The following is a 24473-nucleotide window of genomic DNA, read 5'->3' on the forward strand; positions in this document are numbered from 1 at the left end:
CAAAAAATGGGCCAAAGATCTAAACAGACATTTCTCCAAAGAAGACATACAGATGGCTAACAAACACATGAAAAGATGTTCAACATCACTCATTATCAGAGAAATGCAAATCAAAACCACAATGAGGTACCATTTCACGCCAGTCAGAACGGCTGCTATCCAAAAGTCTACAAGCAGTAAATGCTGGAGAGGGTGTGGAGAAAAGGGAACCCTCTCTCACTGTTGGTAGGAATGCAAACTAGTACAACCACTATCGAGAACAGTGTGGAGATTCCTTAAAAAACTAGAAATAGAACTGCCATACGACACAGCAATCCCATTGCTGGGCATATACACCGAGGAAACGAGAATTGAAAGAGACACATGTACCCCAATGTTCATCACAGCACTGTTTATAATAGCCAAGGCATGGAAGCAGCCTAGATGTCTTAGGCAAGGCAATCAATAGACGAATGGATAAGAAAGCTGTGGTACATATACACAATAGAATATTACTCAGCTGTTAAAAAGAATGCATTTGAATCAGTTCTAATGAGGTGGATGAAACAGGAGCCTATTATACAGAGCAAAGTTTAAGTCAGAAAGGAAAACACCAATACAGTATATTAACACACATATATGGAATTGTAAAAATGTTAACAATGACCCCAAAAGAGACACAGATGTAAAGAACAGACTTTTGGACTCTGTGGGAGAGGGTGAGGGTGGAATGATTTGAGAGAATAGCACTGAAACATGTATATTACCATATGTGAAATAGATCACCAGTCCTGTTTTGATGCATGAGACAGGGTGCTCAGGGCTGGTGCACTGGGATGACCCTGAGGGATGGGATGGGGAGGGACGTGGGCGGGGGGTTCAGGATGGGGGACACATGTATACCCATGGCTGATTCATGTGAATATATGGCAAAACCCACCACAATATTGTAAAGTAATTAGCCTCCAAGTAAAATAATTTTTTTTTAAAAAGTAGATAATTAGAGAAAACAAAAACATAAAAAGGGAAGAGGAAAAGAACAGAACTTCCACAGATTAAAGAAAGTAAGATGTTATCAGCAGGAAAAGCACTATCATCTCTATGAGAGGTTTCATACAAACTTCAGGGTAACCACACAGAGCAGAGATACAGAACAAAGAAAGAGGAAACTAAGAAAAATATCATAGGAAATCCCCAGAACATAAAAGAAACAGGGCAAGACTAAATCCTCATCTATCAATAATCATGTTGCTGTTGTTGTTTAGTTACTAAGTTTTGTCTGACTCTTTGTGACCCTATAGACTATTGCCCGCCAGCCTCCTCTGTCCATGGGATTTCCCAAGCAAGAATACTGCAGTAAGTTGCCATTTCCTTCTCGAGATCTTCCTGACCCAGGGATCAAACATGCATCTCCTGCATTGGCAGGTAAATTCCTTACTGCTGAGCATTATGCCAAGTAAAAAAAGTGAAAGTGTTAGCTGCTCAGCCCTGTCCTACTCTTTGTGACCCCACGGAGTGTAGCCCATCAGGGTCCTCTGTCCATGGAATTCTCTAGGCAAGAATACTGGAGTGGATTGCCATTCCCTTCTCCAGGGGATCTTCCCGAACCAGGGATCAAACCCATGTCTCCTGCTTTGCAGGCAGATTCTTTACCATCTGAGCTACCAGGAAAGCCTAAGCAAAATAAGTCAAATGGAAAAAGACAAAAACTGTATGATTTCACTCATACGTATAATATAAAAAACTAACAAACACACAAAATAAGTGAATAAACCAAACAAAGAAACACACAGATATGGAGAACAGAGTAGTAGATAGAGGGGGAAGCGTAGTGGGGAGGGCAAAATGGTTAAAGGAGGTCAACCATATGGTGACAAATGAAAAGTAAATTTTTGGTGGTGAGCACATTGTAGGGTATGCAGAAGTAGAAATATAATATTTCTACAAAGTAACTAAACTTGTATAATGTTGTAAATCCATGTTACTGCAATAAAAAATTTAAAAATTTTTAAAAGATTGACATGAATTGGTACATGACAAATATATACTGATTCATTATAGAATTTTGTCTAATCATCAAAGAACGCAAATCAAAACCACAGTGAGATACCACTTCACATCTGTCAGAATAACTATCATTTAAAAAGAACACAAATAACAAATGCTGGCAAGGATGCGGAGAAAAGAGAACCCTCATGTACTGTTGCCGGGAATGTAAACTGGTGCAGCTATTGTTGAAAAGAGTATGGAGGTTTCTCAAAAATTAAAAATAGAACTACCATATGACCAAGAAATTCTACTCCTAGGTATATACCTGAAAAAAACAAACACTAATTTGAAAAGATACATGCACTCCAATGTTCATAGAAGCATTATTTAAAATTGCCAAGAATATGGATACAATCTAAAGTGTCCTAAGATGAGTGGGTAAAGAAGATATGGATATGATGGAATGCTATTCAGCCATAAAAAAAGAACGAAATCTTGCCATTTGAAGTAACAAGGATAGACTCGGAGGGCATTATGCTAAGTGAAATATATCAGACAGAGAAAAGGCAAATACTACATGATATCACTTACATGTGGAATTTTAAAAACACAACAAAGTAGTGAATATAACAAAAAGGAAGCAGACTCGCTGACACAGAGAACAAACAAGTGGTTACCAGTACAGAGGAATGGAGGAGGGGCAACACAGGGATAAGGTATCAAGACATGCAAACTATTAGGTATAAAGTAAGCAACAAGGATATGTCATACAACATGGGGATTATAACCAATATTTTATAATGACTATAAATGAAGCATAATCTTTAAAAACTGTGAATCATTATATTGTATATCTGTATACTGTACATCAACTAGACTTTCAATAAAATTTTTTTAAATAAAAAAGAGAATTGCATCTACTTTTGAATATGGAAGTTTTATAATAAAGGATTATTTTAAAAAGAGTAAATATATTTGACCATTTACTAAACAAATACTATTGTCTACTAAGTGTCAGGTTCTTATTATAGTAGGCCTTCAGTTCAGTTCCGTCGCTCAGTTGTGTCTGACTCTTTGCGACCCCATGAATCGCAGCACGCCAGGCCTCCCTGTCCATCACCATCTCCCAGAGTTAGTAGGCCTTGGAGGTACATAAATGAAGTACAATCTCAATTCCTAAGAAGTTTATCAAAAAGGAAAACAGACAAAATGATGTGGTAGCTGCTGTAACAGAGGTACATACAAGGTTCAATAAGTGCTCAAATAAAGAAGTAGTTAAGTCTGCTGGAGAAAGTCAGAGAAGAGCTGATCATGAAATGAAAAGCTGGAGTGGGAAGGAGAATTCTAGAAAGAGGAAATAGCACGTACAATAAAAATAAAGTACTGAAGCATGAAATAGTTCCAGATAAGCACAGGGTAATGCTAATGAAAGAAACAACAAGATAACCCAGGAAACAAAAGTAGCTTCACCGCCTGGAGAGTCACCAGTGGCAGGCCAAGCTCTCCTGCCCTAGGACCTTTCAACATCCTGTTCCCTATCCTGGAGTTGTTCTCTTGGTTAATGCTTACTTGTCCTTCAAACCTCAGAATAAATGTCAATGCCTCTCCCACTGTCCCATAATCACCGAGATTTTTCTTGTTATTGTTTCTCATAGTTCTCCATTACAAATGAGCAGATCTGTAACTATATTCATTTATGTGCTTACTTGCTTAAAGTCTATCTCTTCTCCACTTGACTGCAGGTTCTAAGACAGTGGGAATAACTGCTTCATTCATCACAATGTCTCTACTGCCTAAAAAAGTTGCTAGCACACAGCAGGTGCTAACTACTGACTGAATGAAATGGAGGCCAGAAGCTATTTGGTGGAGAAAAACCTCTGAGTCAAACTGTATTCTGCAGATTAACAACAGACTTTCAAAAGCAAGGCTTACAGGAATGAAGAGCTGAAGAAAGACCCTGACTTATGATAACTTGATATTACAATTGGTTGAGAAGCACATCATTATCTGGCAGAGTGCTGTTGGATTCATTTGCAACATTTTTTAAATTTCAAAATTATTAACAATCATCCAGGCACAACACATGAAGCAAGTTGAAGTATCACTTCAGCATGGTACAATGGAGAATCTAAGGGATCCAAGTTCTATCTCCAATTCTACAATTCAACTATATATTTTAAGATAGGCGTTTTCTCCAAAGAGACATCTGAAAATTTGAGGGTATTTTTTCACTGTCACAAAAATGAGCAGCCAATACTAACATTTAGCAGTGAAAGACCAGACACATTAATGTTTGATAGTGCCCAGGTCAATCCTTTACAACAAACTCCAATTCTGCTTCCCACAAAACTGCCAAATAATCTCACCTGGCATTCATGTAGGTGAAAAAAAAATAAACTTATAATTAATTATCTGACCTTTGGAGAAGGCAATGGCACCCCACTCCAGTACTCCTGCCTGGAAAATCCCATGGACGGAGGAGCCTAGTAGGCTGCAGTCCATGGGGTCGCTAAGGAGCCGGACACAACTGCACAACTTCACTTTCACTTTTCACTTTCATGCATTGGAGAAGGAAATGGCAACCAACTCCAGTGTTCTTGCCTGGAGAATCACAGGGAAGGGTGGGCTGCCGTCTCTGGGGTCACACAGAATCAGACACGACTGAAGCGACTTAGCAGCAGCAGAACCTTATTCTATTTTATATTATTTAAACATAAAATCACTCAATTTCCAAGGAAGGCAATTACCTTGTAAATCAAGGGAATATTATACTTGGATCTGACACTTCACTAAGAGTTGTCCACCATTTTGAAAAATTACATCACTGATGGGTGTTATCTGAGTCACTGACTGACACTTGGCATATCTGTCAGTCTACACTTGCAGCTGTCATATTCACAGTGACTCACATGCAAATGTAAGTATCTGACTACTTATGCAGTTATACTGTGCACTTACATAGAGAAATACTCATTTTATTCTAAATCAATTTCAAAGTTTCCTTTTATCTTATAAATAGGGCATTATGTTGATTTCTTAGAAAGAAGGTGGCTTATATTATCTATGAATTTCTTTCAGGACAGCAAAAGGTTAAAGTACTTGGTTTAGGGAAAAAAAAAAAAAAATGAAGCAATGGGTCTGATAAGGTTGAGAACCATCAAGTTACCAAACCACCCAAAGTCATCTCTTTCACCTACAAAAACAGGGGATGTAAAGAAACAGTCTCTTGGTCCCTATGTCTGTAAAATATAACAATGCTATGGGACTACATGTCCAACAAAAGTTACCTCTGCACAGGCACTGTAGAATTCTTTGTACACAAAGGTGAAAGCTATGTCTCTGCCCACTACACTTGGACTCGAAATAAAACATGGAAGGAGGGGCTTCCCTGGTAGTCCAGTGGTTAAGACTCCACACTTCCAATGCAGGGATGCAGGGGATATGGGTTTGATCCCTGGTGATGGAACTAACAAATGGCTCAGTGGTAAAGAATCTACCTGCCAATGCAGGAGATGCAAGAGACACAGGATCAATCCCTGGGTGGGGAATACCCCTCGGAGAAGGAAATGACAACCCACTCCAGCATTCTTGCCTGAAAATTTCCATGGACAGAGAAGCCTGGCAGGCTACAGTCCATGGAGTTGCAAAGAATGGAACATGACAAAGCACACACATACAATGCAGGGAACTAAGATCCTACATGCTGCATGGTGCAGCCAAAAAAAACAAACAAAAACAAAACATGGAAGCAGAAGGTAGACAATGTTCACTCCTGACTCAGAATGGAATTAACCATTAGCTATAAAAGCCATTACATAACATGACAGCACTGCCAGTATCTGGCAGATTGTTGTTGCTGTTCAGTCACTAAGTCATATCCAAACCTTTGTGATCCATGGGGTCCTCGGGCACACCTGGCTCCTGTGACCTCCACTATCTCCCAGAGTTTGCTTAAATTTAGGTCCACTGAGTTGATGATGATATCTAATTATCTCATCCTCTGCTGCCCCCTCTCCTTTTGCCTTCAATCTTTCCCAGCATCAGGATCTTTTCCAATGAGGCAGCTCTTTTGCAGATAGGAAACTAATTTTCTTTGAAAGCTAGAAACTGACAGCACAAAAAAAGAGCTTCTCTTGACAAAAAAGATCTCTGTGACAGCACAGTCCCACAAGCTGAAAGCCCTAACAAGGACAGTAGGTTAAGACACAAAATTCTAAACGAAAAACAAACACTGCTGAGAGAAACTAATTTAGAAACACAAAAGAAGATTAATTTCTGCAACATCTCCTAATTATGTATAGGTAATGCCAGCCACACAAAGCTATCAAAACTCATAATAAACTCAATGAAACAAATCCAAAACATTCCAGGACTCATGGTGCATAGAGCTCTAAATCCACTCTTTGCCACTGGGGAAATGCACGACAATGAAATTATGATTTTTTTTAATAAAAACTGTCCATGTTTAGAATTGAAAATTTAAGTGAAAACACTTTAAAATCTGAAATGGTTAAAGAAATTAAGAGTAACCTAGAAGGCTCAATCCAATAACATCGAGATTCTAAAGTATGTTACTTTGTTTATATAAGTATCTTCCACATTTCTTTTCAGAATGTTTTATAGTTATTATGGAAACTAAAAAAACAAACACTCATAACCAACTAGATTTGTGATTCTAAAACAGTAACTATTTAGTAGTTTTTCAGCCAAGGTTAAAACACCAAACAAAAGCAATGAACTGTATTACCAATGATGCTAAGAACATTTTGAAAGTGAGATATCTATATGTTCCACACCCCCAATCAAATGTCTGCTGCTGCTGCTGCTGCTAAGTCACTTCAGTCGTGTCCGACTCTGTGCGACCCCACAGATGGCAGCACACCAGGCTCCCCCGTCCCTGGGATTCTCCAGGCAAGAACACTGGAGTGGGTTGCCATTTCCTTCTCCAATGCATAAAAGTGAAAAGTGAAAGTGAAGTCGCTCAGTCGTGTCCAACCCTCAGCGACCCCATGGACTGCAGCCTACCAGGCTCCTTCGTCCATGGGATTTTCCAGGCAAGAGTACCGGAGTGGGGTGCCATTGCCTTCTCTGATCAAATGTCTAACAATAAGAAAAGACCTACGATACTTCTTAAAATATATGCTTTTTTTTTAGAAGTTCTTTGGAAAACTTTGAGAAACTGAAAATAATCTTTGATGGTCCACATTTTATTTGACAGATATTGGGAAAAATGTAGATTTTAAGTCAGGAAAAAACTCTATGGAAAAAGGCCAATTAAGTGAGCTCAAAGTGGAAAGAACTTAGCAAGGACTTTGGAAATGATATTTAATTTTATTTATTTAATCATCATACTTAATTTTCTGATATTAGCCTGAACATGACAGCCTGAAGAAATTAACTCAGAAAATACATCAATGTCACTGTGTTCAACTGCTATATGCCTCTCTAGTCTAGCTGGAGAAACTTACACACTTCAAGCTCAGATCAAGGGCCACTTCCTCTGAAGAGCCTTCCCTGGCCTGTCCCCTCTGTTTCTGCATCTGTCTGTCCACCTTTCCGTCAACAGACATGTGGCGAGTGCTTGATATGCTGTCAAACAAGAAATATCCTTTGTCCTACAGTTTAAAAAGCAACTAAATTTCCAACATAACTAGGCATTCTGATTAAATTCCAGGTTTAGGAATCACTGGCATGGAGGCAGATTTATCTAACGCTGTTCCCCTTTCCTCTGATCACTAGGGAAGAAGCATCTCTCTTTCCTAAAGCTAGTCCTTATACTCATGATGTAGATTCTAGAAGATTATGAACAAGGCAGAGACAAACTCATCCACTGTATGACTTATGTAGGGCAAGTAACTTAATATCTGCAAAAACAAGGGTAAGTATTCACTGCATAGAATTTTCATGAGGATTAAATGAGGTAATACTGATAATTATCTAGCATGCTATCTGTGAGATAATACAGAATCATACATTAGTCTCTACCCCTGTTTCCCAAAACAGGACTTTGAAACCCTTGTAAATTCCCAACTGATAAGAGAAGTACAAGCAAATACTTTTTGTTCTACTGAGATGACTCTGGATGGGCTCCTAGATGGAAGCTGGTCCCCAGAAAGGCCAAGCCATGATTGTAAGCTTGGAGTTTTCAGAACCCCTTCATTCTCCAGAGAAGGAGAGAAAGGCTGGAAATGGAATTAATAATTGATTATGCCTTTAAGAACAAGTCTCCATAAAAATGTGATTCAGAGAGGATCATGGATTCAGGCTTAGGATCCTCCCAGACTTCACCCTATGTATCTCTTCATTTGTATTCTTTAACATAACCTTAATAAACTGGTAATTGGATGCAATCTCAAAAACGACAGAATGATCTCCGCTTCCGTGACAAACCTTTCAATATCACGGTAATCCAAGTCTATGCCCCAAGCAGTAATGCTAAAGAAGCTGAAGTTGAACAGTTCTATGAAGACCTTCAAGACCTTCTAGAACTAACACCTAAAAAAGATGTCCTTTTCATTACAGGGGACTGGAATGCAAAAGTAGGAAGTCAAGAAACACCTGGAGCAACAGACAAATTTGGCCTTGGAGTACAGAATGAAGCAGGGCAAAGACTAATAGAGTTTGGCCAAGACAATGCACTGGTCATAGCAAACACCCTCTTCCAACAACACAAGAGAAGACTCTACACATGGACATCACCAGATGGTCAACACCGAAATCATATTGATTATATTCTTTGCAGCCAAAGATGGAAAAGAAGCTCTATACAGTCAGAAAAATCAAGACCGGGAGCTGACTGTGGCTCAGATCATGAACTCCTTATTCCCAAATTCAGACTTAAACTGAAGAAAGTGGGGAAAACCACTAAACCATTCAGGTATGACCTAAATCAAATCCCTTATGATTATACAGTGGAAGTGTGAAATAGATATAAGGGACTAGATCTCATAGACAGAGTGCCTGATGAACTATGGATGGAGGTTCGTGACATTGTACAAGGGATCAAGACAGGGATCAAGACCATCCCCAAGAAAAAGAAAGGAAAAAAGCAAAATAGCTGCCTGAGGCAGGGCTTACAAATAGCTATGAAAAGAAGATAAGTGAAAAGCAAAGGAGAAAAGGAAAGATATTCCCATCTGAATGCAGAGTTCCAAAGAATAGCAAGGAGAGATAAGAATGCCTTCCTCAGCAATCAATGCAAAGAAATAGAGGAAAACAACAGAATGGGAAAGACTAGAGATCTCTGCAAGAAAATTAGAGATACCAAGGGAACATTTCATGCAAAGATGGGCTCAATAAAGGACAGAAATGGTATGGACAGAACAGAAGCAGAAGATATTAAGAATAGGTGGCAAGAATACAAGAAACTGTACAAAAAAGATCTTCATGACCCGGATAATTATGACGGTGTGATCGATCACTCACCTAGAGCCAGACATCCTGGAATGCAAAGTCAAGTGGGCCTTAGGATGCATCACTACAAACAAAACTAGTGGAGGTGATGGAATTCCAGTTGAGCTATTCCAAATCCTGAAAGATGATGCTGTGAAAGTGCTGCACTCAATATGCCAGCAAATTTGGAAAACTCAGCAGTGGCCACAGGACCGGAAAAAGTCAGTTTTCATTTCAATCCCAAAGAAAGGCAATGCCAAAGAATGCTCAAACTACTGCACAATTAGACTCATCTCACACGCTAGTAAAGTAATGCTCAAAATTCTCCAAGCCAGACTTCAACAATACACGAACCATGAACTACCAGATGTTCAAGCTAGCTTTAGAAAAGGCATAGGAACCAGAGATCAAACTGCCAACATCCGTTGGATCATGGAAAAAGCAAGAGAGTTCCAGAAAAACATCTATTTCTGCTTTATTGACTATGCCAAAGACTTTGACTGTGTGGATCATAATAAACTGTGGAAAATTCTGAAAGAGATGGGAATACCAGACCACCTGATCTGCCTCTTGAGAAATCTGTATGCAGGTCAGAAAGCAACAGTTTGAACTGAACATGGAACAACAGACTTGTTCTAATAGCAAAGGGAGTCCGTCAAGGCTGTATATTGTCACCCTGCTTATTTAACTTACATGCAGAGTACATCATGAGAAACGCTGGGCTAGATGAAGCACAAGCTGGAATCAAGGTTGCTCAGAGAAACATCAATAACCTCAGATATGCAGATTACATCACCCTTATGGCAGAAAGTGAAGAACTAAAGAGCCTCTAGATGTAAGTGAAAGAGGAGAGTGAAAAAGTTGGCTTAAAAACTCAACATTCAGAAAACTAAGATCATGGCATCTGGTCCCATCACTTCATGGGAAATAGATGGGGAAACTGTGGAGGACTTTATTTTGGGGGGCTCCAAAACCACTGCAGATGGTGACTGCAGCCATGAAATTAAAAGACGCTTACCCCTTGGAAGGAAAACTATGACCTACCTAGACAGCATATTAAAAAGCATACATTACATGCCAACAAAGGTCCGTCTAGTCAAGCTATGGTTTTTCCAGTAGTCATGTATGGATGTGAGAGTTGGACTATAAAGAAAGCTGAACACCAAAGAATTGATGCTTTTGAACTGTGGTTTTGGAGACTCTTTAAAGTCGCTTGGACTGCAAGTAGATCCAACCAGTCCAACCTAGAGGAAATCAGTCCTGAATATTCATTGGAAGGACTGATGCTGAAGCTGAAATTCCAATACTTTGGCCACCTGATGCAAAGAGCTGACTCATCTGAAAAGACCCTGATCCTGAGAAAGATGGAAGGCAGAAGGAGAAGGGGGAGACGGAGGATAAGATGTTGCCATCCAACTCAATGGACATGACCAAGTCAATGGACATGAGTTTGAGTAAACTCCTGGAGTTGGTAATGGGCAGGGAGGCCTGGCATGCTGCAGTCCATGGGGTCACAAAGATTCAGACATGACTAAGCAACTGAATTGAACTAATAAACTGGTGAACATTAGTGTTTCCCTGAGTTATAAGTTCTAGCAAATAATCATGGAGAAGGAAATGGCAACCCACTCCAGTATTCTTGCCCAGAGAATCCCAGGGACGCTGGAGTCTGGTGGGCTGCCATCTATGGGGTCGCACAGAGTCGGACACAACTGAAGTGACTTAGCAGCAGCAGCAGCAGCAAATAATCAAATCCATGGAGAATTTCATGGGAACCTCCAATTTGTAGCCAAATCCAACAGGGGTTGTGGATAACCCAAGGTTCTACTGTTTGCAACTGGCATCTGAAGGAGGGAAGGCACTCTCATGGGACCACTTAACCTGTGGGACCTGACGCTATTTCCAGGTAGATAATATCAGAACTGGGTTAAATTATAGGACATCCAGCTGATGTCACAAACTGCTTGGTGTTAGGATAAAAACTCACATATCTGGTGTCAGAAGCATTATGGGTAAATAGTAGTGTGAGAATAAAGGAAAATACAGGAGAAAACTGGAGTTTTTACAATCAGTTTCACATACAGCAAAGGCTCAAAGCCCTCCCCTTCCTCCCATACTCATCCTCAGAAACCTCATTCTATCCATTTTCACCCCTTACTCTACAAGTCCAGTGACTCTTTTCTGCCCCTTAAACATGCTAATGTTTTCCCCATATTTAAGAAAAACAAAACACACACACACACACACACACACACACACTCCTTTGTCAACCTCATGTTCTCTCTTAGCCATGTCTGTTTCTCCCCCTAATCCAGTAAGTTTTAAGAAAGTAATCTACACTTTGTCTCCACCTCCACATCTTTCATTTACCCCCTAACTATTTAACTTGCATGGACCTTGTCAAGATGAATAACAATACCTAACTGCTAAAACCAATAAACAAATGTTTTAGTCTAGTGGACACCATGCTATTCTAAGTTTACTGAGATCTCTTTTCAGCATGACACTGACCTCCATACCATCCTTCTTGAAAAGCTCTACTCCCTTCACTTTCCAGGCATCATTTTCCTGCTTTCCCACCTACATTCATATTTACCAGGCTAGTCTTTGCTTTTAGGCTAGTCAGGCTAGTCTTTGGAAGAAAACTTCACTTGTCCCTCCCCTATTACCTCTAAGCCAGAAATTATGACATTTATTTTATTTACAGCAATATCTATTACATTCTTAGAAAGAGATCAACCCAGAAAAGAAATTCACTATTCTAATGAAATCCTTCCAGACATTCTTAAGATGGAACCCTATCACATAACTTTTTAAAAGTTACATGAGGTAAGAAAAAAATACTTTAAGATGTTGTTACTCTTCAGTTTGAGACTTACTATTTATTCTGGTACACACATCATACATTTATGCCCATAGCCTCTCCAACTCCTTCAACTGCAAAAAAAATACATGTGCTCCCCACATACCTACCCACTGGGATACAAATGCACACCCAGATATGCAAACTCATAATAAAAATTCAACACAGTCAATTCTGTAGGTAGGCAGACAAGTGGAAAGGTACATGACTAGATGAGCTGAAGAATGGACAAATCTAAATTACAAGAGATAAACTGGGAAAAAGTTACAGGTGAACAAGAAACAACCAATTAATGCTAGAATAATGAAATATGTTAAATGATACAAAGAAAACTTTGTCACTAGTTAGTGTCACAACCTTAGATTAACTTTTGGGGCCTCATCTAGAGAGGCTAGGCTAAATGATTCTCTAAAAATTCATTACAATTCTCAAATCCTATGATTCTACAGAAAACTCAGCTTGAAAACACATTTATTGCTGCTTTTGACTTACTGTTTTCATTCCTTATTATTATTTAAATCACAATATCAGTATCATGCTCCAAAAACAATGTTTGATGCTGGGCCTTTGTTTTTGGCAGTCCTTATGATAAGTGCTATAATGGAGGGGTTTAAAAAAAAGTATTTAAAGAAGTAGGTGGGAGGCGGTCCTAAGATGGTAGAGGAATAGGACGGGGAGACCACTTTCTCCCCCACAAATTCATCGACAGAACATCTGAACGCTGAGCAAATTCCACAAAACAACTTCTGAATGCTGGCAGAGGACATTAAGCACCCAGAAAGGCAGCCCATTGTCTTGGAGAGGAGGTAGGACAAAATAAAAAAGACAAAAAGAAAGACAAAAGAGGTAGGGACAGAGATCCATCCTGGGAAGGGAGTCTTAAAAAAGAGATGTTCCCAAACACCAGGAAACACTCTCTCCGGCGGGCCTGTGGCGAGCCTTGGAATCTCACAGGGCAAAATAATCGGAAGGAAAAACAAATAAATAATCAAAACCCACAGATTACGTGCCTAACAGCAACTCCAGCAGAGCAGCAGCCCAGAGGCTCACATCCGCCACTAGCAAACAGGGGCTGGACAGGGAGGCGCGGGCTGCATTGCTAAGGATAAGGACTGGACCTGAATGCCCCGAGGGCAATCTGAGGGAACTAGCTTGAGATAGCAACCCAGACTGTGGGATAGCTATGGACCTAACAGAAGCAGAAGATATTAAGAAAAGGTGGCAAGAATACACAGAAGAACTGTACAAAAAAGATCTTCATGACCCAGATAACCACAATGGTGTGATCACTCACCTAGAGCCAGACATCCTGGAATGGGAAGTCAAGTGGGCCTTAGAAAGCATCACTACGAACAAAGCTAGTGGAGGTAATGGAATTCCAGTTCTCAGCAGTGGCCACTGGACTGGAAAGGTCAGTTTTCATTCCAATCCCAAAGAAAGGCAATGCCAAAGAATGCTCAAACTACCACACAATTGCACTCATCTCACACGCTAGTAAAGTCATGCTCAATATTCTCCAAGCCAGGCTTCAGCAATACGTGAACTGTGGACTTCCAGATATTCAAGCTGGTTTTAGAAAAGGCAGAAGAACCAGAGATCAAATTGCCAACATCCGCTGGATCATGGAAAAAGCAAGAGAGTTCCAGAAAAACATCTATTTCTGCTTTATTGACTATGCCAAAGCCTTTGACTGTGTGGATCACAATAAACTGTGGAAAATTCTGAAAGAGATGGGAATACCAGATCACCAGACCTGCCTCTTGAGAAACCTGTATGTAGGTCAGGAAGCAACAGTTAGAATTGGACATGGAACAACACACTGGTTCCAAATAGGAAAAGGAGTACGTCAAGGCTGTATATTGTCACCCTGCATATGCAGCGTACATTATGAGAAACGCTGGGCTGGAAGAAGCACAAGCTGGAATCAAGATTGCCGGGAGAAATATCAATAACCTCAGATATGCAGATGACACCACCCTTATGGCAGAAAGTGAAGAGGAACTCAAAAGCCTCTTGATGAAAGTGAAAGAGGAGAGTGAAAAAGTTGGCTTAAAGCTCAACATTCAGAAAACTAAGATCATGGCATCTGGTCCCATCACTTCATGGGAAATAGATGGGGAAACAGTGGAAACACTGTCAGACTTTATTTTTTGGGGTGCCAAAATCACTGCAGATGGTGACTGCAGCCATGAAAGTAAAAGACGCTTACTCCTTGGAAGGAAATTATAACCAACCTAGATAGCATATTCAAAAGCAGAGACATTACTTTGCCAACAAAGGTCCATCTAGTCAAGGCTATGGTTTTTCCAGTGGTCATGTATGGATGTGAGAGTTGGTCTGTGAAGAAAGCTGAGAGCCGAAAAATTGATGCTTTTGAACTGTGGTGTTGGAGAAGACTCTTGAAAGTCCCTTGGACTGCAAGGGGATCCAACCAGTCCATTCTAAAGGAGATTAGTCCTGGGTGTTCATTGAAAGGACTGATGCTAAAGCTGAAACTCCATTTCTTTGGCCACCTCATGCGAAGAGTTGACTCATTGGAAAAGACTCTGATGCTGGGAGGGATTGAGGGCAGGAGAAGAAGGGGACGACAGAGGATGAGATGGCTGGATGGCATCACTGACTCAATGGACATGAGTTTGGGTGAACTCCGGGAGTTAGTGATGGACAGGGAGGCCTGGCGTGCTGCGATTCATGGGTTCGCAAAGTGTCGGACACAACTGAGGGACTAAACTGAACTGAAGACCCTGCCAGGCCCGCTCAGAACAAAGGACCGAGCAGAACTAGCCGGCTGCGGACTGGCCCATCCCCCGCCAGAGATAGGCAGGCGAGGGCAGCCAGAGCTGGAAGGGGGCAATCGCGGCCCCAGAGAGGTATCATCTACCAAACTGCAAGCAGACATCGTTGCCAACCAAGACTTCTTGGGATTCTGGATGGTCGACATCTGCCAGGAGGGTCGCAGCCAGAGATCAGCTCCCCAGAAGAGACACATGGCACACCTGAGAAGGCGCGCCTGTTATACACCCAGAATACCGAGCGCCAGGGACAGGGTATGCATTAAGTCGCAGCCTTCAACTGGGGGTGACTGCACTCGCCAAGCACCTGGTCACCTGAGCTGCTCAGACCTGGGAAGGGCACAAAATGCCAAAAGGCCCAACCAAGTCTGCACCTTTGTAGAGTACCCGAGAACCTGAACCTGAGCAGCTTAGACCTGGGGACTGCATGCAACCCTGGGCCTGCCTCAGACAGTTCCCCATCAGAGCAACCTAGAGCCTGAACAGTGTAGATTGGGAAAGCACACACGCTGTGAGCAGGGGCAAAACCAGTGCGGCCAAGACATTGCAAGCACTCCCCACACACCCCAGTGATATTTGTTTGTAGTGTTCCTCCCTCCCCAAAGCACAACTGAACAAGTGAGCCTAAAAAAAGTGACCACCACCACCCCCCTTGTGTCAGGGTGGAAATTAGACACTGAAGAGACCAGTAAACAGAAGAAGCTAAAATAAACAGAGGGAACCGCTTTGGAAGTGACAGGTGCAATAGATTAAAACCCTGTAGTTAGCACCAACTACATAGAAAAGGGCCTATAGATCTTGAGAAGTATAAGCTGGATCAAGGAACTATCTGAAAATGAACTGACCCCACACTGTCCACAACAGCTCCAGAGAAAGTCCTAAATATATTTTTACTACTACCATTTTTTAAATTGAAAAAAAAAAAAAATTTTATTTTAAGTCCCTTATTACTCCTTTAGTTTTCATTTTTATAACCTACTATTACCTTGCCAAAAAAAAGACCCTATTTTTAAAGCAAACTTCATATATATAAATATATATTTTATAATTTTTGTGACTTTGTCGTGTTTTTTTTTAATATTGTATTTTTGAGAATCTAACCTCTACTCTAGATATTTAATTTTTGCTTCTTGGTATTTGTTATCAACTTTGTACCTATAAGAACCCAATCTTCAGTACCCATTTTTACTTGGGAGCGAGATCACCGGCCTGATTGCTCTCTCCACCTTTTGACTCTCCTTTTTCTCCACCAGGTCACCTCTATCTCCTCCCTCCCCCTTCTCTTCTCTACCCACATCTGTGAATCTCTTTGTGTGTTCCAGGCTGCAGAAAACACTTAGGGAACTGATTACTGGCTGGATCTGTCTCTCTCCTTTTGATTCCCCCTTTAGCCCTCTGGCCACCTCTGTCTCCTTCCTCCTCTTCTCTTCTCTGTGTAACACTGTGAACATCTCTGAGGGATCCAGACTGTGGAGGGTACATAGGGAAGTGATTACTGGCGAGCTTGTTCTTGCCCCTTTTGATTCCCCCTGTTCTCCTCCTGGTCACCTCTATCTCCCTCCTCCCTCTTTTTTTCTCCATGTAACTCTGTGAACCTCTCCAGGTGTCCCTCACTGTGGAGAAACTTTTCATCATTAACCTAAATGTTTTATCATTGGTGCCACATAGATGGAGAAGTCTTGAGGCTACTGTAAGAATAAGACTGAAAACCAGAGGCAGGAGGCTTAAGTCCAAATCCTGAGAACACCATAGAACTCCTGAATACCAGGAACATTAATCGATAGGAGCTCATCAAACGCCTCCATGCCTACACTGAAACCAAGCACCACCCAACGGCCAAAAAGCTCCACAGCAAGACATACCATGCAAATTCTCCAGAAACACAGGAACATAGCCCTGAGCTTCAATATACAAGCTGCCCAAAGTCACACCAAACCCACTGACAACTCAAACTCATTACTGCACACTTCACTGCACCCCAGAGAAGAAATCCAGCTCCACCCACCAGAACACCGACACAAGCTTCCCTAACCAGGAAATCCTCACAAGCCACCCGTCCAACCCAACCCACAGCGAGGAAACTCCACAGTAAAAAGGAACCACAAACTGCCAGAATACAGAAAGGCCACCCCAAACACAGCAATATAAACAAGATGAAAAGGCAGAGAAATACCTAGCAGGTAAAGGAACAGGATAAATGCCCACCAAACCAAACAAAAGAGGAAGAGTTAGGGAATCTACCTGATCAAGAATTCTGAATAATGATAGTGAAAATGATCAAAAATCTTGAAAACAAATTGGAGTTACAGATAAATAGCCTGGAGACAAGAATCAAGAAGATACAAGAAAGGTTTAAAGATGGCTCAGACAGTAAAGCATCTGCCTGCAATGCAGGAGACCTGGGTTTTCGATCCCTGGGTCAGGAAGATCCCCTGGAGAAGAAAATGGCAACCCACTCCAATACTCTTGTCTGGAAAATTCCATGGATGAAGGAGCCTGGTATGCTACAGTCCATGGGATGGCAAAAAGTCAGACATGACTGAGCAACTTCACTGGTTCACTAGAAAAAATAAAAAAGAGTCAATATATAATGAATAATGCAATAAATGAGATCATAAACACTCTGGAGGGAACCAACAGTAGAATAACGGAGGCAGAAGATAGGATAAGTGAGGTAGAAGATAGAATGGCAGAAATAAATGAAATAGAGAAGAAAAAAGATTTCAAAGAAATGAGGACAACCTCAGAGACCTCTGGGACAATGATAAACGCTCCAACATTCGAATCATAGGAGTCCAGAAGACAACAAAAATAAAGACCATGAGAAAATACTTGAGGAGGTAATAGTTGAAAACTTCCCTAAAATGGGAAAGGAAATAATCACCCAAGTCCAAGAAACCCAGAGAGTCCCAAACAGGATAAATCCAAGCCGAAACACCCCAAGACACATATTAATCAAATTAACAAAGATCAAACACAAAGAACAAATATTAAAAGCTGCAAAGGAAAAACAACAAATAACACACAAGGGGATGCCCATAAGGATAACAGCTGATCTTTCAACACAAACTCTTCAGGCCAGGAGGGAATGGCAAGACATACTTAAAGTGATGAAAGAAAATAACCTACACCCCAGATTAATGTACCCAACAAGGATCTCATTCAAATATGAAGGAAAAATCAAAAACTTAACAGACAAGCAAAAGCTGAGAGAATTCAGCACCACCAAACCAGCTCTCCAACAAATGCTAAAGGATCTTCTCTAGACAGGAGACACAGAAAGAGCGTATAAACTCGAACCAAAAACAATAAAGTAAATGGCAAGGGGATCATACTTATCAATAATTATCTTAAATGTAAATGGGTTGAATGCCCCAACCAAAAGAAAAAGACTGGCTGAATGGATACAAAAACAAGACCCCTATATATGTTGTCTACAAGAGACCCACCTTGAAACAAGGGACACATACAGACTGAAAGTGAAGGGCTGGAAAAAGATATTCCATGCGAATAGAGACCAAAAGAAAGCAGGAGTAGCAATACTCATATCAGATAAAATAGACTTTAAAACAAAGGCTGTGAAAAGACACAAAAATGGGTACTACATAATGATGAAAGGATCAATCCAAGAAGAAGATATAAAAATTATAAATATATATGCACCCAACATAGGAGCACCACAATATGTAAGACTAATGCTAACAAGTATGAAAGGGGAAATTAACAATAACACAATAATAGTGGGAGACTATCACACCTATGGATAGATCAACTAAACAGAAAATTAACAAGAAAACACAAACTTTAAATGATACAATAGACCAGTTAGACCTAATTGATACCTATAGGACATTTCACTCCAAAACAATGAATTTCACCTTTTTCTCAAGTGCACACGGAACCTTCTTCAGAATAGACCACATCCTGGGCCATAAATCTAGCCTTGGTAAATTCAAAAAAGTTGAAATCATTCCAAGCATCTTTTCTGACCACAATGCAGTAAGATTAGATCTCAATTACAGGAGAAAAACTATTAAAAATTCCAGCATATGGAGGCTGAACAACATACTGCTGAATAAGCAACAAATCACAGAAGAAATCAAAATATGCATAGAAACAAACGAAAATGAAAACACAACAACCCAAAACCTATGGGACACTGTAAAAGCAGTGCTAAGGGGAAGGTTCATAGCAATACAGGCTTACCTCAAGAAACAAGAAAAAAGTCAAATAAATAACCTAACTCTACACCTAAAGCAACTAGAAAAGAAAGAAATGAAGAACACCAGGGTTAGTAGAAGGAAAGCGATCTTAAAAATTAGAGCAGAAATAAATGCAAAAGGAACAAAAGAGACCATAGCAAAAATCAACAAAGCCAAAAGCTGGTTCTTTGAGAAGATAAATAAAATTGACAAACCTTTAGCTAGACTCATCAAGAAACAAAGGGAGAAATATCAAATCAACAAAATTAGAAATGAAAATGGAGAGATCACAACAGACAACACAGAAATACAAAGGATTGTAAAAGACTATTAACAGCAATTATATGCCAATAAAATGGACAACTTGGAAGAAATGGACAAATTCTTAGAAAAGTACAACTTTTCAAAACTGAAACAGGAAGAAACAGAAAATCTTAACAGACCATCACAAGCACAGAAATCAAACCTGTAATCAGAAATCTTCCAGCCAACAAAAGTCAAGGACCAAACAATTTCACAGCTGAATTCTACCAAAAATTTAGAGAAGAGCTAACTCTTCCAGAAAATTGCAGAGGAAGGTAAACTTCCAAACTCATTCTATGAGGCCACCATCACCCTAATACCAAAACCAGACAAAGATGCCACAAAAAAAAGAAAACTACAGGCCAGTATCACTGATGAAACTGAAACAAGCCACTCAGTCGTGTCCAACTCTTTGCAATCCCATGGACTGTAGCCTACCAGGCTCCTCAGTCCATGGAATTTTCCAGGCAAGAGTACTGGAGTGTGTTGCCATTTCCTTCTCCAGGGGATCTTCCCCACCCAGGGATCGAACCCGGGTCTCCTGCACTGCAGGCAGATGCTTTACCGTATGAGCCACCAGGGAACATGGATGCAAAAGTCCTTAACAAAATCCTAGCAAACAGAATCCACCAACATAGTAAAAAGATTACACATCATGACCAAGTGGGCTTTATCCCAGGGATGCAAGGATTCTTCAATATCCACAAATCAATCAATGAAATACACCACATTAACAAATTGAAAAATAAAAACCACATGATTATCTCAATATATACAGAGAAAGCCTTTGACAAAATTCAACATCCATTTATGATAAAAACCCTGCAGAAAGCAGGAATAGAAGGAACATACCTCAACATAATAAAAGCTATATATGATAAACCCACAGCAAATATTATCCTCAATGGTGAAAAATTGAAAGCATTTCCCCTAAAGTCAGGAACAAGACAAGGGTGCCCACTCTCACCACTACAATTCAACATAGTTTTGGAAGTTTTGGCCACAGCAATCAGAGCAGAAAAAGAAACAAAAGGTATCCAGATTGGAAAAGAAGAAGTAAAACTCTCACTGTTTGCACATAACATGATCCTCTACATAGAATACCCTAAAGACTCCACCAGAAAATTACTAGAGCTAATCAATGAATATAGTAAAGTTTCAGGATATAAAATCAACACACAGAAATCCCTTGCATTTCTATACAATAACAATGAGAAAACAGAAAGAGAAATTAAGGAAACAATTCCATTCACCATTTCAATGAAAAGAATACTTAGGAATATATTTACCTAAAGAAACAAAAGACCTATATATAGAAAACTATAAAACACTGGTGAAAGAAATCAAAGAGGACACTAACAGATGGAGAAATATACCGTGTCCATGGATCAGAAGAATCAATATAGTGAAAATGAGTATATTACCCAAAGCAATCTATAGATTCAATGCAATCCCTATCAAGCTACCAATGGTTATTTTTCACAGAGCTAGAACAAATAATTTCACAATTTGTATGGAAATACAAAAACTTCAAATAGCCAAAGCAATCTTGAGAAAGAAGAATGGAACTGGAGGAATCAACCCTCCTGACTTCAGTCTCTACTATAAAGCCACAGTCATCAAGACAGTATGGTACTGGCACAAAGACAGAAATATAGACCAATGGAACAAAATAGAAAGCCCAGAGATAAATCCATGCATCTATGGACACCTTATCTTTGACAAAGGAGGCAAGAATATACAACAGAGAAAAGACAATCTCTTTAACAAGTGGTGCTGGGAAAACTGGTCAACCACTTGCAAGAGAATGAAACTAGAACACTTTCTAACACCATACACAAAAATAACTCGAAATGGATTAAAGATCTAAATGTAAGACCAGAAACTATAAAACTCCTAGAGGAAAACATAGGCAAAACACTCTCTGACATAAACCACAGCAGGATCCTCTATGACTCACCTCCCAGAATATTGGAAATAAAAGCAAAAATAAATAAAAGGGACCTAATTAAAATTAAAAGCTTCTGCACAAGAAGGGAAACTATAAACATTTTAATTCAGAAATGTAAAAGTTAAGATATATGACTTCCCTGGTGGTACAGTAGATAGGAATCCACCTGCCAAAGCAGAGGACATGGGGTTGATCCCTAGCTGAGGAGATTTCACACACCATGGAGCAACTAAAGCCCATGTGCCCAAAAGACCCCAAATGGCCAGAGCAATCTTGAGAAAGAATAATGGAAATAGAGGAATCAACCTTTCTGACTTCAGACTATACTACAAAGCTACAGTCATCAAGACAGTATGGTACTGACACAAAGACAGAAAATATAAATCAAAATAGAAAGGTTGGAGATAAATCCATGCATCTATGGACACCTAATCTTTGATAAAGAATTAAAAAATATAAAATGGAGAAAAGACAGTCTCTTCAACAAGTGGTACTGGGAAAACTGGTCAACTACATGTAAAAAAATAAAAGTAGAACACTTTCTGACACCACACACAAAAATATACTCGAAATGGATTAAAGACCTAAATGTGGACCAGAGACTATAAAACTCTTAGAGGAAAACATAGAACCATCTCCAACATAAATCACAGCAAGATCCTCTGTGACCCACCTCCCAAAGTAATGAAAATAACAACAAAAATTAACAAATGGGACCTAACATAAAAGCTTTTGCACAACAAAGAAAACTATAAACAAAGTGAAAAGACAGCCCTCATAATGGGAGAAACCAATAGCAAACGAAACTGACAAAGAATTAATTTCCAAAATATACAAGCAGCTCATGTAGCTCAATACCAGAAAAACAAACAACCCAATCAAAAAGTGGGCAAAAGACCTAAACAGACATTTCTCCAAAGAAGACAGATAGCTAATAAACATCACTCATGTTCAACATCACTCATTATTAGAGAAATGTAAATCAAAACCACAATAAGGTATTATCTCACACCAGTTAGAATTACTGTTGCTGTTTTTCAGTCACTAAGTCATATCCAACTCTTTGTGATCCCATTGACTGCAGCATGACAGGCTCTTCTATACTTCACTATTTCCCTGAATTTGCTCAAACTCATCTCCATTGAGTCAGTGATGCCATCCAACCATCTCATCCTCTGTTACCTCCTTCTCCTCTTGCCCTCAATCTTTTCCAGCATTAGGGTCCCTTCCAATGAGTCAGCTCTTTGCATCAGGTGGCCAAAGTATTGGAGCTTCAGCATCAGCCCTTCCAATGAATATTCAGGGTTGATTTCCTTTAGGATTGACTGGCTTGATCTCCCTGCTGTCCAAGGAACTCTCAAGAGTCTTCTCCAGCACCACAATTCAAAAATGTTAATTCTTTGGCACTCAGCCTTCTTTTTGGTCCAGTTAATTTTATGTTCCAGCCATCATCAAAAAGTCTACAAACAATAAATGCTGGAGAGGGTGTGCTGCTGCTGCTAAGTCACTTCAGTCGTGTCCGACTCTGTGCGACCCCAGAGACGGCAGCCCACCAGGCTCCCCCATCCCTGGGATTCTCCAGGCAAGAACACTGGAGTGGGTTGCTATTTCCTTCTCCAATGCATAGAAGTGAAAAGTGAGAGTGAAGTCACTGAGTCTTGTCTGACTCTTAGTGACCCCATGGACTGTGGCCCACCAGGTTCCTCCGTCCATGGGATTTTCCAGGCAAGAGTGCCGGAGTGGGGTCCCATTGCCTTCTCCGGGAGAGGGTATAGAGAAAAGGGAATCCTCTTACACTGTTGGTGGGAATGCAAACTGGTACATCCACTATGGAGAACAGTGTGGAGATTCCTTAAAAAACCAAGAATGGAACTGCCATATGACCCAGCAACCCCACTGCGGGGCATATACCCCGAGGAAACCAGAAGTGAAAGAGACACATGTACCCCGGTGTTCACTGCAGCACTATTTACAATAGCTAGGACATGGAAGCAACCTAGACATCCATCAGCAGATGAATGGATAAGGAAGTTGTGGTACACAGACACAATGGAATATTACTCAGCTATAAAAAGGAACACATTTGAGTCAGTTCTAATGAGGTGGATGAACCTAGAGCCTATTATACAGAGTGAAGTAAGTCAGAAGAAGAAAGACAAATATTGTATATTAATGCATATATATGGAATTTAGAAAGATGGTACCAACGATCCTACATGCAGGGCAGCAAAGGAAACAGAGAGGTAAAGACCAGACTTTTGGCCTCAGTAAGAGAAGGAGTGGGTGGGATGATTTGAGAGAATAGCATTAAAACATATATAGTGCCATATATAAAACGTATAAGCAATGCAAGTTTGATGAATGAAGCAGGGTACCCAACGTCAGTGCCCTGGGAATAGGGTGGGGAGGGAAGTGGAAGCAGGGTTCAAAATGGGGGGAGGCGGGGGGGACACATGCAGCCGACACTATGGCCAACTCATGCTGATGTATGGCAAAAATCATCAAAATACTGTAAAGTAATTATCCTCCAATTAAAATAAATACATTAGTTTTGTTTTTTAAAAAAGCCCTTGTGCCACAACTACTAAGCCTGCACTCTAGAGCCCACAAGCTGCGACCACTGAAGCCCGTACGCCTGAAGCCTGCACTCTGCAGCAAGAGAAGCCACCATGCACCACAGCAGAGAGCAGCCCTCACTCACCAGAAAAGCCACAGAAAAGCCTGTGTGAAGCAACAAAAATGCAGCACAGCCAAAAACAAATAGATGATAAAAAAGAAACTTCATTAACAAAAGGAAATTAAGCTATAATTTTCATTCAAATTAAACAATAAACAAACCACAAAGTAACTAGAAGGGCCTACAAAAAAAAATGCTTTGCTAAACTACAAAAAAAAAAATGCTTTGCTAAAGTCTTAGCGATATGCTAAGACTTGTGAATTTTATAATGGATGTTAATAAGATGTATCCTAGACTCAAGTGAAACTCTACATGACATCATGTT

At 40.2% G+C, this 24473-nt stretch overlaps 1 protein-coding gene across 3 annotated transcripts in view; it reads right to left on the bottom strand.

Annotated features, from left to right (window-relative positions):
* TIPRL (TOR signaling pathway regulator) overlaps nt 1-24473 on the bottom strand; it is a 70960-nt gene that overhangs the window by 26058 nt on the left and 20429 nt on the right. The window lies entirely within an intron of this gene.

The sequence above is a fragment of the Bos indicus genome, chromosome 3 (assembly GCF_029378745.1).
Source record: "Bos indicus isolate NIAB-ARS_2022 breed Sahiwal x Tharparkar chromosome 3, NIAB-ARS_B.indTharparkar_mat_pri_1.0, whole genome shotgun sequence".
Classification (NCBI taxonomy): Eukaryota; Metazoa; Chordata; class Mammalia; order Artiodactyla; family Bovidae; genus Bos; species Bos indicus.